Below are 16,166 nucleotides of genomic sequence, written 5' to 3'. Positions count from 1 at the left end.
CTTTAAAAAGAACAGCTGAGGCGCTTCTGCTTTGTTGCTTGTCATGTAGCGGTTCTGCCTTTGTCTTTCCGCCAATAAAGGAAGTAATAAGTCAACAGTGTGTCCCTCCTGGCAATAGTCCTGCTGATAACAGCTGATACAAGCAAGACGGGGATTGGTATCACAATGATGGAGGGGACAAAAAAGAAGTCGTCTTCATCTGTTCTCTTAATTGCTTATTAATAAATACATGCATGAGGTTCGGTGTCAAACCGCAAACTGAATTTAAATAAAGCAGAGCCAGCAGCTGTTCTCTTTTAATTGATTTTGAATCTAAAATCAAATGCAGAATTGAGTATCTTTATGGAAGCAGCAACGAATGTGCATATATGTGTTTTTTTCTCTGAATATATGTTAGAAATCTATAAAGGTAAGCGTCTAAGGTAAGACTCTTTTTTTTTTTTTTCATGCTGTCATTTCTAAATGCGGCAGCCGTTTGTAAGGGTTTCGTTTTTCCAGCACATTAGATCATGGTCTGGCGAATGCTCTTTTCTGATTGCACGTGTAATTTCAAGCTCAATAATCCTTGCAACATTCAGCTTTAGTGTAATTATCAGCCCAAAATAGACTTGGGAGAAAATGTCTCAAAGGTCTATTTCAAGTATTTGTTTTTGTTTTTTTCATATCAATCTATTGTGAACTAATAAATCAAATAATGATCACCAATGTCTCAGAGGAAACAGTAAAACGGTATTTGTTGTTAATCTGATTCCTCCCCCCCAAACATTCATCAGGTGATAGATTTTCCTTTTGCGAAAGGAATAACCTGAGCTAAATAAAGCAGATTCACAAGGAAAGACGTTTCCAGGCCCACGTAAAACCTGTTTTCCATTACAAAGTAACAGTGAATCCTCTCTCGACATTTTCTGAAAACAAGCGAAGGAAAATGGATAAGACATTAATTTCCCTCTGGGGAAGAAAATGTTACATAATAAATTTCCATCTCGAGACAGTCGCCTTAGATAAGAATTGTTCAAATTGATGAGCATGGCACATCGGGCAAACTTACACCCCTGCAATGTAGGGAGTGAAATGGTCATTACTAGATTTCTGGTATTTCAACGTGATTTTTCATTGCTCAATTTTATCATTAGAAAAGATGGTCACGACATATTTTATTTACTATTTGACAGACTTCGTGATTACCTTCTAGCCGTATCTCCCCAACCATTGATTCTGTATTTTGACTATAAGACGCAAATAAGATTTTTCATCGCTTTCAACCTGACATCTAGGGGTAAACATTGCAAACACAGGGTCTGCAGCCACACTGGATGAGTGCTTTTCCTCCAGCAGGAATTCCATTACAAAAATAAAGAAATGGAAGTACATGAAACCCGGGGATTCGTTATTGATGGAAACCAAGATATAGTAAATAATCCTCGTACTCACATACTTGAAGCTGTCAACTACATTGCAGCTGGACATGCTTCATGCCCAGCTATGCAACTACAAGTTGCACCAACGGAGAAACCCCAAATGGAAGTGTCTGATACTGTAAAACTTCCTTCAATGCATTTCAACACACAGCTCCTTCTCTGGTCTGTGCTCCAGTGATTTATTTAATTCTGATCAATATTTATTAGCATAAAATCTCCAAATACCCTGCTATGTTTTAACTTTAAGTGTCGGAACTACAAGAGGAACCTCTCCAAAAAAGAAAAAGAAAAAAAGTCCTACGGCCAACTAGTGTTTTGATGTTATAACAGCTGTTTGACACAATCTGTGCTGGCTACAGATTCCACGCGGAACTGTGCTTAGTGAGATCCAATCCGGATGACAGTGTTTGTGTCCGTGTCACCATTTCCAGGCAAGGAGTTACTCACTGACACTGTTTAAACAGAGCATCTAAAGTCGGGAACAGTGTAGATTGGAGGCGCAAATGTGGCACATATGATTCTACTTTAAACTGAATCAGAGTTGATGGAGCCCTTAAGTGTTCTACCGGCTGGGAGATATTGCTACTCTGATAGTTTACTCCAAGCCACGATACAAAAGTAATGGAAAGAATCCAACGTATATCAAAGATTTTGATTGGTGCGCTGTGAGGACCATGCATTGGTCAGGAGGCCCGAGGGTTACTAACTTTATAAAGCAGTGAGACGCTCACCATCTGCTTGTTTATTTGGGTCCAACACCAGTGTTGTATTGATCAGTGCATCTTGGGTTGCAGCGGCAGCGACATTGTAAGATAGATAAGCTGAATGAATCTCGATTATTCTTACGAGACGGTGACATATTGCAGCTTTCAGCAGAGTGACAGCAAACTACTGTTCTTAGGTAATAGTATCAGCATGTTCGGTTGTCCTTCAGGAGCAGCCCAAAAACAGAGGCTTTAGAGGGTCACCACCTGCATTCAGAGCTCCACTTCAGCCCCTGCAGGTCCTGATCAGCCCTTCAACAAGAGCTGCCGCTCACAGTGAATATGAATAGCTTTACAACCGGCAGACAAAAGATATGCGTAGACTCGGCAGAGACAGGGAAGGAGACGCGTGGACAGCCAGAGTTTTAGCAAATGAAAATGTGAAGCATGAAACCTTATAGGCCACGTGTGAAGTGTGACTTTTCACAGTTCAGGCTGCTGCAGGAATTTGCTCAAATTCCTTTAAACTCAACAAAAAGTGACGCCAGAAAACTGTCGGACCAAAATGAAACTGTCTAAGCACGATAGACTAATATCTCCAGCTACCACTGTCCCACCAGCGGAGAGAACAATGAAGCATTTTCAGCTCATCTGCACAAACTCATCTGATGAAAAGGCAGTGTTGCTGGCTTCGTGCCTGCCCTGTCCTGTCCCGTCCTGGCTCCATCCCAGTGCAATGACTGGTTTCCCATATCTCAGCAGTGTATGGGAGGCTGCACAGGGACCCTGGACACAACACTTCCCATCATTTTTTTTGTTTTTTTCACTCTCCACTGAGAAAACTCCATCCCTCGGGAGACAACATCACCAACCTTTCGGGGGGGTCAAAGCAGCAGAATCTCCCTTCGTGGTCTCCACTTCCTCTGCAACACTTCACCACAACCTCTCCACATGCTGACCATACTTCTGAAGTGGGTGGAGTGCTGGGTGGAGTCTGTGTGTTTGTTTTGAGTGTTTGAATGAGTGTGTGATTGTGTGGGTGGAGGGTCTAGGCGAGCATGTGTGTTTTTCAAAGTAAAGTTTAGGGAGGGAGGGGAATTGGGGGGGGACTGGAAAGGGAAGCGGGCAAGATGCTTTTGCTTAAAGGAGTGCAGCTTTATTTACAATAGAGCCAGAAGAAGACTGGGGCTTTTAGTATTACTGATATAGCTTCATGCAGCAGCAGCCTGCAGGTCATATTTACAGCCAACAAAGCACCCACTCACCCTCTCTCAGGTTCTGGATCAGTTCATGGGGGGGGGGGGGGAATTTAAAAAAAATTTGCAGAATATAAGATGCAGGAATGAAACATGCAAATGCTGACTGAGGTCAGAACGCTGCGATTTGAAGGACAAATTCAAGAAGATGCAAGGTGTAAAAGAGGAGTTGAACCAGATCAATCCACAAATGGTCCTTCCAGTGGAGATGACTGATCTGTGCTGACACCCCTGTTATTTCTGTGGGTTACTCGCAAACAGCAGCTGGTTTCACTCACGACACACACGCACATAAACCCCGTCAGGTTTCACCCCCAAGAGCAAGTGATGTTTTCACAACATCACATTTTCCAAATCATAACTTTGGGGTTTTTTTGCTGATCAACAGCCAGCTGAGGCGCGGAGCATGAGGGGGGAAAAAAAGAGCACAGGTGGGGTTGATAGCGAAAACAAAACAAACATAAAAAGGGGATGGAGTGGGGGATTAAACTGCTACATTTTTATAAAAATACATATCACACACTTGATCCACTCGACAGCAGAGAGAGGGGAAAGAAAGGAAAAAACAGAACTTACCGGATTGAGAGAAAACAAAGACACGCAGTCAAAACTCCAGTCCTCGCGGATCCCGAGGAGGGGAGGGGGAATAAAAGTTTAGAAATTGGCAGAGAATTCAAATTATAATCCACGAAACGCGCTCGTCCTGGAGTCCATTAAAGCGTCCGCGTCCATCTGCGTGCGTGTGAAGACACGCCGCCCCGCAGCACCCCGCAGCACCCCGCAACCGCTGCTCCTCCTGCGCGCAATTGGCTCCGCCCACCGCGCACGCAGGCGCCTGCAGCGGCCTGTCACTCATTTCCTGCACAACAGACTTGTCTTAATCTAAAAGATGTGGTTTTACTCTGCGGGTCATGGTTTGCAGGAGCGGAGTTCGTTTTGGGAGCAGGAAAAAAAAAAAAATAAAGCTCTAGAGGGAGTCTGAGCATCTCGAAAAGACAAACAAAATTGTAAATTGCGTGCAAATTGGCTGCATGTGTGCAAGATATGACCGGACCACACTTCTTTTAAAATCTTCACAACCCAATGTATGCATCCACTTTAATTGCAACTATCCTTGTTTCAAAACCAACATTGTGATAATTATTATATATCATATTAACATTAAAATCTCTGCTCTTCTCTATCAGCCTCTCTTTCCTACCCTATCGGTTGAGGCAGAAGGCCGCCCACCTCAAGCTAAATCTGTCCAAGGTTTCTACACAGGTAAAAAGCAGTTGTTTCTGTAAATTATATAAATTACATGGAAAGCGTCATCGGGTAGTTGTGCTTTGATTTGGTTGCACAGAAATCAAATCTGATGTAACTTGACTATCGTTTGTTGTGAATTTCTACTATTGTCCTTTATAAGAAGTTTACCACTTTGCGTTACATCACGCAGCTTTACTGTGACGCAGCGTTTCTTTGACAATGATTCTGTATCCTTGACCGTGATTTATTGCAATTCTAATTCTCTCTGTTGTAAAGCACTTTGAGAGTCATTCTTTGTATATTAAAACAGCGCCGCGCAAACAAACCTCATTATCATCGTTATTACAAGCGTTTTCATTATTAGTACGTTCGAGTTCCCGATCGAGCCTTTAATTGTTATTAGCTGCTTTCACGGACCGAGTGCGTATTCAATATGTGTATTAAAATGCGGCTCCGAAGATTTATTTCCCTGAGAGAAAATTGCCTTGCTCTGTTGTCTCGGGTATGTGAGCTCCTTTCTCTCCTCTCAGCAGCCGACGGACAATGAATGACAACTCAGAGCGTCAACCACAAAGAGAATTACAGGGGGATTATGTGCAAAGGAAAAGACTTGAACACAACCAAATTCAGCCACTCATGTAATCTCTTTTGCCCCTGGAAAAAAAAAAAGTAAGAAGTCGGCTGGTCCGGTTTCAGATGGACTGTGTCACGGCAACAGACAGCGTGGCCGCTGCCTCCCTCGGCTGCGCTCGGGACGACCAGCTGGAAGCATGTCGGGGAGCTCACACCTCAATAAAATGATCACCATCTTGCCAAGAGGGGACACAAAGAAGGGGGGAGGGGAGGAAGTAGTGGCGGTAATTAGCCTCATGTGTGACAATGTGAGAATCTGGCAGTTATTTTGAGGTTTAACACCGAGAAGTGTGACGCCAACGATCGACGCAGGCACCAAACACCCGGGGCTGAGGAAGGCCGACATTCCCTGGGAAACATGTATCGGCCTCTTTTTCTATTTCTTCTCTTTTTCGCTTTTGCTTCTCTTGCGTGGTTTTCCGTCCGCTTGTCCGGTGACAGACAGACGACGGATCAAAGTTACCCGCTTTTATCTGCTGAGCCTTCTGTAATCCTTTAAATTGAGTCAAGGATTACTTCTCGGAAGATTAACATCTTCCATCTATGAAAAAGTCATCTTTCCAAAAAACCAGGGGAAACTCAGAGAAAACATTGTTTTGTTAATTTAACCATAATTTGTTCTGATACGTGCAGGAAGAGATTTTCAATTATTAGAATACATACAGCATATAAAAGGATTATGAAAACCATTATTGTTGTCCTGAACCTGTTAGAGAGTTTATAATCTCAAACCTGGTTCTTTTTCCATTCGTACGTTTCATATGTTGGTTTATTATCAAATAACCGTATGGCTCTAGGCATTAAATTACCTTAAAGGGAATCTATTGAAGTCAAATACAATGACTGAATATTAAATGGATAGATTTTTTTCAAGTAATCTCGCATCTTTTGTTTGTGTTTGGTTTTTATCTAGATTATCATCTGAAGTGCTGCTATAATTGGAATTTCATTATTTGTACAGGTAAAAACATGTTTGTTGTTTTAGGTTAAAACGTGATGAATAATGGAGTTTGATTTTCACCAGGGTTCAGTGAAAATATTGGAATGAAACTGATGATATTGACAATAAGAAATAATTGTACAGTAATGTGGCGGCTTTGCTGTGCTTCCGGTGTTATTGCAAAATTCAAATGTGCTTTTCCACAGTCATACGATGACATTTGAGCCGGTTTATCTTTTAAGAAAAAGGCAGGCAATTTAAGTGAATATGCAAGAGGGGGAGAAGGAAAATGCGAGTGACCCCTTGAAAACTGATGTAACAGCAACATGCTGGGAAGCTCTGCAGCTTTGGTTTAAATCACTTTGATAAGAATTAAGTGGCCTTATGGTAATGAGATTTCCTGAGTTTGTTTGGATTTTTAATATTGTGAAGAAATGAGTTGTGACATTAAATAAAAAATCAACAACAACAGCAAAAAAAAAAAAAACAAACTTGCTAATAACTTGAGGCACTTTAAGTTCCTGAAGGCTGAATTTCACAAAAGCTTGGTTGTTGACCATAACAACTAATCTGTCTCCACGCTCAAATAATATCCCCTGGTGGTGGCATGTGGACGAACTTGGGACCACTAGCAGCCGCTCATATTGAGGTCACAGCCGCCCCAAGCTTTTATTGGGGTTAAGTGTAAAACCCACTCTGTCAGTAAAAACACAACACCGGATTTGGTGACGTCTGAGTATTTGTGGGTTTACGAACTCAACAAGAGGGCAGCGCAAAAAGCATCATCTAGGTCACATTGGTTGACAAACATTTCAGTACTAGACCTTCAAAATAAAGGTGCCGGAAATGCCTGGAACCCTCTGCACAGAACGCTTGCCGAGCTCTTTGGCAAACAAGTTATTATTGAAAGTGATACGTACTGGCTGGAAAATCATAATGAACCACAATCACACTGCATAGTCCTTAACAAAGTCAAGCAGGCATTAACAGTTAACAATTCAATAGAAATAATGATGTGGGAGAGTTAGACAATGAAAAAGTCCTTCTCTAAAATGTAACTCAAGACAATGTTTCCATTCATTTCTTCTTCAGTTTAACCTAAAATATTCGCAATTGCATCTGATGGATGTGCTGTGCAATTTTTGTACAACTCAAATGCATTTTGATATACCTTGTTTTGTTTTTAGGCAGTATGAAGATTTAAGCAATCATGTCATATGTATGCAATTCTACTTTATTTTGACCTGCAGTTTACCACAAAAAAAATTACTTACTGGTCATGTTGAAATCATATCTAAACGCTAAGTTGAAGAAAAAGCAACGTGGTAAAATGAAATAGATTCAGTGTTATGGCAGAGAATTGTCATAGACATGCATCTATAGACACAAATCAGATTAGAAAATAATTCAACACTGTTTTTACTTTCTAACAAGTATATTTGACAACTGTATTTAGTTTCCGGAGGACATCTCACCTTTGTTTTTATCATGACATCAACATTTGTTCCCTAGTATCACTTTTCCATGGATGTAAATGACAATTTGCAACGGAAAGCCACATGAAAGTGAAAATTCATGCCTTTTCTCCCTCTATCTGTGATAGAGAACGAAAACAAGAGTTTCTGACATGTATCGCGGGAGAGCAGGTGCGCTGTGACTCACCCTCTGTCCTCAACTCGTCCCTCTACAAAAATGTGCCGAACTCATCCCTTCTCTCTACACACTGATGATTTACAACAACTCCATCGTAGCAGCACTCCACTCTCAACGTTCCGCCTCCTCTACAAATGATCCCGTGTCAAGTTGTTTTGATAGGTTTGCCGTTAATCTCAGATGGAGACGCCTTCTGTTTATATATCTTTAAATCAAAAGCGATGCTGCTTGTGAGTCCCCATATGTTTCCGTCGCATTTGGCGACGTTCCTTGCATCCGACAGCGAACCAGTCCATGAAATGTCGCTTGGTTTTTCAGGTGAAACCGTTTTGTACGATAAAATTGTGACACCAGCCTCAACTTTAGTTCTCTCACCCAATAGTGACCCAATATATCTTGGACCTTGAACTTGGGTTTAAAATGCTGGTTCTTTAAAGTAATGAAGTAGTTGTAGGGGACAAAAAAGACCAATTGCACCAGACTCCAAAATAAGTGTTAGGGCTCCAGTGTTTACTCCTGACATATTTACAGAGACTTTTTGAAACTATTCTTTTCTCCCCAAATCATCTGAGATTTGAGATTTTGCTCACAGCGAGATTAAATCAAAGCAGAGATGCTTGGATGTACTGAGCGGTATAGTGACGAGACACAGTTTAAGCATTTACCCTGGAGGTTTTAAGTCCATCTGCAGCTGAATATTTTCTGTATATTTTTCGACCATGATGTTAACCTGGGAGGAGTCTGCTGCTGCTCAAACTAACTGTTTGTTTTAAGAGTTGTAACAATAACAACTAAAAATAATGTTTGACAAGAATTCCAAAATAATTTCATATATTTATATAATATTATTTTCTTGAGAAACTAGCCAACTTTCTGAATAAACTGTTAGTTATAATTCAGATTTTGTTTAGTTGCTTTCTTCTGTTTCATGGGGATAAGTAGTCATTGTTCTTTGATTTGTCAGTGCTGATGCTGCAAAATTAAAGTGCAGGGCAAAATTGCAAAGCATCAGCAGTTTGTGACTGTTTGGCTTCATAATGTGTTTGTACTTAAATTGACAAAGTTTGTCACATGAACAAACTCTGTAATTCCAATGAGAGCCAAGACCAGTGCACGATGTCTTGTTGCATGAATAATAAAATAAGAAAACTTGCTGGGTTCAGATCAAGTCATATTTGTATGACATGTATTTTTCACGGCATGGTACATTATGTTGACTTTATTCACTTACGAATGACTCTTGGGTTTATGTTGGGTAGGTTGAGACCACCCTTTCTTGGCATTCCTACCCCACTTTTTTGTTATCTGTGCATGTGTCATGGTTAAGTACAAACAGCATGTTCATATCTAATGTGTAATTACGTGGATAAACTATGCGGGGTTATCTTTTCCCATGAATGAATCCCTGCATACGTATAGCAGAAAATAATGTTTCTGGCTGCATTACATGCAGATGTTTTTCGGTCAATCTGACTGAAATCACTATAAATCAAGATTTGGGGTAAACTGTTAAAATAAGTTGTGAATTAAGTGTCCTTCTTTTTAATCATACTATATGTTTAATTCTACAAATTTCACAAAAAAAACATGGCTTTCTATTCAGACTGAAGGGTAATGTTTGTAGACCAGTCTTGTTGGAACGCAGCCATTCTGAAAAATAAACATCACTAAGCATTTCTGTAAAGATGATGTCAAAAAGTAGGAAATCTACAGGCTAAAATATTTACATGGATTTTGATCGATGCATGGAAGATGTTTAGATGACCCTTTCCAAACATTAAATGGACTGTATCTTTTACTCAGGGTATGTTTGCAAACTGAAAATACTGGGAACTCAATTGAATCTACCTGAATGACTGCAGACTCTTCTCTGGCAGATTGAATTATTTGGCTCTCACTTAAGCAGTTAATTATTCATTTTATTTCCAGATTATAGATTACATTTGTGCTGCATGATATTTTGCCACCATCCGGCGAGAGAGTGGCGTCATTGTGCACTCACCATACATCCCCTTCATGGAAAACAGATTGTGAGAGCCAAATACTGAGAATAACTACCAAGTGAAATGCTAAGAGATGAAGCAATGTCCCAGCTGCGAGTTGTTGTTTATTTTTTCCCGGGAAGGGTGAAGTAGTTTATCTTGGGGATTTTGTTTGACGAAATTAATGACGTCGGTCGGGAAGCAGTATAGTTCAGGGGAAAATACTCACAAACAATAAGAAATAATGATGAAAATTAAGATAATGAGAATCTGAATCATACTCTTGAGGCCACGATACCAGCTGGATTGTTTAGATGGTGCTTTATCTTTCACAATGAATAAAGCCTGATATATTCCCTTCCAAGACTTCTATGAACACTGCAGGGGGCCGGGCTGGGGAGTGGGGGCACTGACATGTGACATTTTTAGGAAATGTATTGGAAGTTATGAGATTAATTCACCTTAATGTGGTTTGGTGTGTCTCTAGAGATCTGTTAGTGGAAGCTGGTGCATCTTAAATAAAGACACCACATGCTTACTCAAGACATATTTTTATCTGACTGCCTTTGTAGGTTTTGTAGAAACCCAGATGTCACAGTCAGAGGGCATAGGTGAAGGTCCTGCACAGCTGCACAGTGGGAAGGGGGAGGGCAGATAAAGAAAGCAAGCCTTCGGGCACTCGCTGTGAATTAATGAGCTTTTGATTTTTTTATGAATTTTTCATGGCAGATAGCTTTATCAATCTTGACATAAACTATGCTACCGCAATAGAACAGAATAGAAGAGAAGCCTTTTCTGTGTTGCTTGGGCTGAAAGTTAAATTTATTAGAACATTTTTGTGTAAGGTTTTTCCTTAGGCATGAATAGAAATGCAAACAACCCTCCTGATCCTTTGTCGGAGTTAAAAAAGGGAAGGATAATTTATGGTTTTTAGAAGCTATCATTTTCCTTAATTGTATTGTTTACAGTTCTTTCTAGTTACTTTACTTTCAACCCTCTGTTCAATGTTCAGTTTCAAACCATCGAAAAATATCAAAAAATATCAATATCACAAAGCCCTGCTATTTACGTGTTGTATTAAAGACCAGCAGTGGTTTCAGAATTGAAGAAGAGGTACAGATGGGTATAAACGTCCTTGCGCTGATTTTTCCAAAGGATAATAATAGAGGATATATTTTTGGGGATTCTTGAGGTATCTCTGATTAGGGTCAAATAAATAAAATGACAAACAATCACAATTCTACCATTAAAATAGATGATTAAATGCATAAATACGTTAACCCACATTGCTTGTGTTTTTACATGATAGATGAGCGGTCCTATAATGAAAAACAACATTTTCAGATTTACAAAGGTTTCTTGATTGAGGCTCAAAATAAAATTGTTTTTTTAATTAAAAAGACAGTCGTTTCAAATTGAATAACCGTCTTCCATTGAACAGATTATTAACTTAATGGGGTCTCAGCAGGCAAATCTGTTGAAGACTCGCTACACTTGGCAGGTGTCAGCAAACAGGCAGAACAATATTTAAAGAAAGTTTTGCATGACTGTTCCACTTCAGGTTTCTTGCTTAATCACCGTTTCATGCAGGAAGATTAACACCACCTTCAGTTATACCACTATCTAACTATGTGAGTGAACCGGAAATCCATCCGTTCCTGAGAGAAGCCTGAGGTTTGAAAAACATCATCGCATTGGCACTGATTTTGGAGATGATGCATGGAGGTGTTTGCAAAAAATAAATAAACAAACAGCCAAATCAAAGACTTCATAGCAGAAAAGCAAATAAAATAAAATAGAATAAACTAAAATAAAATAAAATAAAACACAGCAAAATAAGTTTAGCCTCTTACATAAGACCTAACATCAGTTGGATCTCTCTGTAAAGTCATCATTAAACCTACATAAAGGCTTGCTATGATTCACAGAACCTTTTTTTTTATAACAGTATAAAAAGAAAATGACAAAAACTAAAAATGGTATATAAATTGTGAGTTGATCTCAGAGCAGGTCTGCCTCAGTAGTACAAAAGTACAAAATCCCGATGTTCAAATGATTAAAACTTCCATTATTTATGAGTGTTAGCTGAGCCTTAGCTGAGTAACTGACACAAAAGGAGTAAGAATCCACTACTTGCACTATCTACTTGCTTGCTGTATGTTAGGAGGCGGCGTCAGATCACAGCAAGGAGACAAAATATTGATTTGTGGATTCCTGTATCCACCACTTGTCTTACACTGCACTATAACTTAAATTGAAATATCCAGGCTTTAGGTTAATGTCGGGATATACACAGGCTTAAACAATTTGTGGCAAGTCCTCTGTCATGACTGTGTTTTATACAAAAGCTCTACTTCACAGGAGGGGAAGTTTTTTACAAAATTCACAAAAGCGCAGTGTTTTCTTTTAATATTAGCTGCTAGTCCTACTTGTGAAGGTCTCTGGGCAGTAGCAAGACCAAGGGTCTTCTGTTAGCTATAATGGAATTCAAAAAGGAAGAAATCAATAAAGTTCCACAGTACAACCACACATAATCCTTTTTCACTGTCTAACCACGCACTGTGCACTGTTGCCTGTGTATTATTTTGGTTTTGGACCACAACTACTTTGCATTTAGGACTTTGTCAGAGTCAAACAGTTAGAAAGAAACAACTGATTTAATGTGCTTTAATTCCCAACTATTTTTTAAGACTTCCAAGAGGCTTGATAGACTAGATAGAGAAGGGTAAGGACATGTTGTATGTAAACTATCTTGGTGGCCCTCTTTCTATGTTGATGACAATCACTGCTAATAGTGAGCAGGATGAATGGCGTAGCAAAGCTAATTTGTTTGTTGGTTAATTGAAGAGCAGCATGCAGATAATCTAGCATGGAAAATGTATTGTTTGGTTTGCTGCCAGTAAAGTGTCAGTGTGTGGTGGATTATTCACCAGCCCCTGCTTTTCTGCTTCCAACTTTAGGTGGTAGTTTTTTGGATGATGGATCCCACCAAGAAATGATCAAAACAGCATGAAAATGAAGTAATTCTAAGTTGTTTTTTTTTTTTTATTGAAATGTTGTGGCAGTTGCTTTTTCATTATCTCAATAAAATAACAAAAGCATTGAATGGAATACTTGTGATAGCCCACGTGTGAAAGCAGACAAATGTTAAATATCAACATTTCAACTCACTGGATGCGAAAGGTTGGGTTGCAGTGACTCACTACACAAAATGCAGTTTCATCAACATCAGCTCTGCAAGAAAAATGCACCACTGACTTCATTCCTCTCTTCCTTTATCCTGAATGTGTCATTAGGCTCTGGCAATAATAGAATTACTTTTCCTATTTGACTCTGTGTCATTCAGCCTTGTAGTGAAAGAGCCCAGTGCACATAATGGTAACACAGAGTGTCCAGATGAGTTCACATCATATGCACACACAGTCTGTTTTGTTGGTAACACAACAGGAACAATCTATACCTGCATAATGAGAGTGTCAGGGTTTTATTGTAGCCAATTTATCCTCATTGTCCAGCTGGCAGCAGTCAAACCCAACTACAACATCACACTCACAGCCTCATCAAGAACTTAATGCAGCAGCAGCTTTGGCTGCACATTCATCTGTGTTATCTCGCAGTCAGGTGACTGACATTTGTCAAGTAAGACACAAGATAATATGCAATATCCTGAAGCAAATCATTCGGACTGTGTGGGAAAAGTGACACACACACGCACACTTGCGTAAAGCAGGACAAATGTGTAATTTCACCTGAAAATACAACAAACACGTGCAGCGAAAACACCAGGACCTCACCGGGACACACGTAATGTGACACAAACCTGACTGGATGCAATAAATGGCAGTGTTCTATCCATAGTAACTGAGCAATCCCATACCACTTCATTAATCCAAGCACAAACTCAGCTGTAAGCCTGTCCTTCCAGGCTGCAGTGGCAGCGATGTCTCCCGGTTCTCCCCCCCCCCAGTTTCTGCTGGAAAAAAAGAGGTCCCTTCATCCTTTTGTCTTATTGCGAGCCACATCGCCTGCTGTCATGTATCAGAAAGGAGGGACTCACCGTGATTTCCCCCAAACGGTGTAAATGGAGCCAGGTGGAGTGAGCAGAGGCTGCAGTGGCGGAGGAATCCCCCTGGTAGGGTATGTGTAAGAGTGTGTGAGAGGCAGCTTGTGAATGTGTGTGAGTGCATGTGTGTACATGTATGTGTGTGTAATTGTGTGTTAGAGTGTGTGTGTGTGAATGTGTGTGTATATGTGACTGTTTTAAAGGAGTCAGAGCTGATCCAGCAGATGCAGAGAGAGAGAGAGAGAGAGAGAGAGAGAGAGAGAGAGAGAGAGAGAGAGAGAGAGAGGAGAGTGTGAGAGGGAGGGAGAGACAGCAGAGGAGGGGTCTGATAGCATTACATCATGGACTAGGGAATGGTAGGTTTGCAGGGGGTGGGCTTGGGGTGGGGAAGGTGTGTATTTCTCTATGTGTATGTGTGGGGGTGTGTGTGTATGCCCTTGTGTTTGTGTCTGCATCACAATCAGTATATTTTGCTGCTGCAGACAAGAGGATGATTAAAGATTGTGTCCATGCTTCTTACAGTGTCGTCATTCTTCCTGCACCTGCATGTTTTTTTCAACAGTGTGTGGATAATCAGACCATGAACAATAGCTATAATAGAAAAGGTACAACAATACAAGCTGGTCGCACCACAATTCACAGATCACGTACTGAAGTCTCTCGGAAACTATTAATACTCACATAAAATTAGCTTTTCTTTGCACAGTCAGTCCCTCTTTCTTGCATTGCAGGTGTCACTTGCACAAGAATTTCTGAAGACATCTGTATCAAAATGTTTTATCCAATTTCAAGCACGGCGCAGAGTCTCTATGCATTCCGGCTCCCATGTTATTTGGGGAAACGCGTCGAAAGGTGAGCATTTCTTAACATATTCTGCCGGTGTTGACGTAGCACATGGAGATGGAAGAGGATGCACTTCTTTTAGAACAGAGCAGCTGCCATCACCTGTCTCTGTAAAGCCTGCCATCCCTGAAAAGGAACAGAAACAAGGAAGGAGAAGAAGAAAAAAAAAAAAAGAAATAATAGGAAGAAAACAATGACAGCTCAGGGTCATCCAGCACCTCTGCTCCGATTTCCACGATTTGACACAAGACAGACAGAAAATCAGATAGGAAGGATTCAGGTTGCAGAAATATGAAGATAAGGAAGCCTTTGCGAACAGTTCTCCATTAATTTTCATAAGTGAATAAATCATTTTTGTTTAGCCTGCAGGCCATGCTGGACGTGGATGTTTTGTTGTTCTCCAAATCTGAAAGCAGACACACAACAGATACACCCCCGCCTCTACTCTCAAATCCATCTGATTTGAGACAAGATAGCCGCAAGGCTTAAATAAGTATTTTGGAAATAAAACGTGCGTTTATTAATTAAGTATTAATGCTGTTTAAGTCTAATAGAGAAGAGGGGAAGAGAAAAGGGTGGCCGATCGCTCGCTGCTTTTTTTCTTCCGGTACATTCCCTGATGGGTTGATACTAGCTTTTCTTACAGTCCAGAAATCAGTCATTCAACTGCAAAAAAACAAAAAAATTTAAAAAAAAAATGCACCTTCCACTTGATTTCATAAACAGATTAATCAATATTGGCCTTTGTTGGCCATTTTTAACACCTCTTAGCCATTTATAATCAGCTAAATGTTAGCTTTGTGTGACCTTGAACCATTTTTTAACATCTGTTTAGTTACTTTTCTTTAACATAATGGTAGAATGTTATTATGCTACGCATGGTATGTTGTATCACACTAAGTTATTAATATTCAGAATAGCCATTCATCATACATCACGAGCTGTTGTTGGCCAGTGGTTTAGGACATTTAAGTGCTCCTGTAAAACTATTTGCCACAGAGGCACATTTTAGCAAATTTTAGCCATTATATGGTCAGTCTTAGCTGAAAGGTGCGTCTCTGTCCAACAGAATGTGTTTGCGCATGGAGAAGGATCGTGACAAACTTGAACAGAAACACCAGTCCACTGTTTAACATGTCAGAAACAATTTCTATCAAGTTTGATCTGAAGCAGCTGCGTCTTCAGTCGCCATATTGATGACTGGTAAGAGGTTATAGGAGACACTGATCGCAAGACAACAAAAAATCTTTAGGACGGGTGGTCATCTGGATCACAAGATAAAAGAAATCATAGTATAAGACCGGTGATAGATTGGAAACTCTATCACTGTTGTTTTCAAACAAATATTTGAGAGGCCAGTTTAGTGTTGCAGACATTCGTGGTCGATAAAATCCCTCTCGTTAAGCTCGTAATGCTTTGCAACTTA

At 40.1% G+C, this 16,166-nt stretch overlaps 1 protein-coding gene across 1 annotated transcript in view; it reads right to left on the bottom strand.

Moving 5' to 3' along the window:
* LOC147217992 (semaphorin-4B-like) overlaps window positions 1-14,018 on the bottom strand; it is a 61,486-nt gene extending 47,468 nt beyond the window's left edge. Inside the window, exon 1 of the mRNA XM_086175218.1 lies at window positions 13,892-14,018. The gene's annotated coding sequence lies outside the window, so the exon portion shown is untranslated. The remainder of the gene's footprint in view (window positions 1-13,891) is intronic.
* Between the last annotated feature and the right edge of the window lie 2,148 nt (window positions 14,019-16,166).

This window comes from Fistularia commersonii, chromosome 27, assembly GCF_037954325.1.
Source record: "Fistularia commersonii isolate RoL2024-O1a breed Wild chromosome 27, RoL_Fcom_v1.0, whole genome shotgun sequence".
In the NCBI taxonomy this organism is placed as follows: Eukaryota; Metazoa; Chordata; class Actinopteri; order Syngnathiformes; family Fistulariidae; genus Fistularia; species Fistularia commersonii.
This window is presented reverse-complemented; position numbering and strand designations above follow the sequence as displayed.